This window comes from Etheostoma spectabile, chromosome 9, assembly GCF_008692095.1.
Source record: "Etheostoma spectabile isolate EspeVRDwgs_2016 chromosome 9, UIUC_Espe_1.0, whole genome shotgun sequence".
NCBI lineage: Eukaryota > Metazoa > Chordata > Actinopteri > Perciformes > Percidae > Etheostoma > Etheostoma spectabile.
Genome location: NC_045741.1, coordinates 476,272 through 477,589, shown reverse-complemented (window position 1 = coordinate 477,589; position 1,318 = coordinate 476,272). Strand labels below are relative to the sequence as shown.

The 1,318-nt window shown below is 40.0% G+C and overlaps 1 protein-coding gene and 1 long non-coding RNA gene across 2 annotated transcripts in view; one reads left to right on the top strand and one right to left on the bottom strand.

Moving 5' to 3' along the window:
- LOC116695310 (uncharacterized) overlaps window positions 1–268 on the bottom strand; it is a 6,741-nt gene extending 6,473 nt beyond the window's left edge. The window contains exon 1 of the long non-coding RNA XR_004333420.1: window positions 194–268. This is a non-coding gene — a long non-coding RNA (uncharacterized LOC116695310). The remainder of the gene's footprint in view (window positions 1–193) is intronic.
- The window catches only part of podn (podocan), a gene marked incomplete at its 5' end in the record, with an annotated part of 115,756 nt that overhangs the window by 89,631 nt on the left and 24,807 nt on the right, over window positions 1–1,318 (top strand).

Below are 1,318 nucleotides of genomic sequence, written 5' to 3'. Positions count from 1 at the left end.
ATCTATCTATCTATCTATCTAACTAAACAGTTATTAATGCTCTTTTGTAGCCTTATTGTAAAGTTCACAACATATGCACCTTAACTACCACTTAGTTAATGTATAATAATACTGAATAAGCATTACTAAAACATAACTAAACAGGTATTAATGTTCTTTGGTAGCCTTATTGTGAAGTTGAGAACATATGCACCTTAAAGGAACACACCGCCTTTTGTTGAAATAGGGCTTATCACAGTCTCCCCTAGCTGGAGATAGGTGGGCAAACAAAACTTTATTAGTAAGCTACATGTGAACAATATGAAATGTACAACAATAAACAATGTACAAAGTCTTTGGAGATTAGACTCCATTGTATAAAATATGTTTTCAAGGGTTAGGGAAACTTAGACATACCCCCCAATGGAGTCTAGACACTGGTGGAGGAGCATGAAGACGGAAACAAAGGAACCAACGGCCCGGACGGAAGAAAACCCAGGGTGCCATAAGCGAAGATGACTGGAGGAAGAAGGGGAGGAGGAGGGCCGCACTCTTCCTGAAATGATAAATGACAGCCACAGAAGAGAGAACAGATTTAAAACAAGGATGTCCTGCTGTGATTGACTTGTAAACACATGGCTGATACTGATTGGTTTAACTGAAAGTATAGTGGAGCTACTGCATAAAGGATGATGTCTACCCCTATGTTTTGATGGTCAATGATTGCAATAATACCACACACAACATAAATGAAGGCCTCTAGACAGCTGTTGCGGCCATTTTGGATTCCGCCATAACCTAATTGTGTATTTTCCATCATATCTCTTGAACCGTACAAGATAAATCACAAGAGGCGATATTTACCCCCATGTCGTGATGGTCAAGAATTACAATGAGACCATATTCAACATTATAAATATCAGTAGTTAAAGTCCTTATATTGATTTGGAGAGGAATTGAAGAAGAAGAACCCAAACTTTATGAGCAAATCAAGAAAAACTGCATGAACTTCTTCCATCAGGAACGTGCCTCTGTCAATTCTTTGAAGAAAAAGGTGCTGAAGGAGGATTGCCAGCTTTTCTCCAAACTGTTAATCTCATGCCAGAGCAGAGAGTGTGATCTGAAGGAGCTCTTTAGACATGAAAATCAGCCATTCCCTGCTGCCTTGAGTGATGGTGGGAAGCTCCACGGTGCACAGACATCTCAGCTGGCTGCCATCCATGAGTCTCTTGTCAAAACCCCCGACAACCAGAAGCAGAAACCATCGTTATTGATGGATCAGCACTGGTGAACAGTTCAAAAAGGCATCAAATGACAGATTAGACATTTGTATAATATG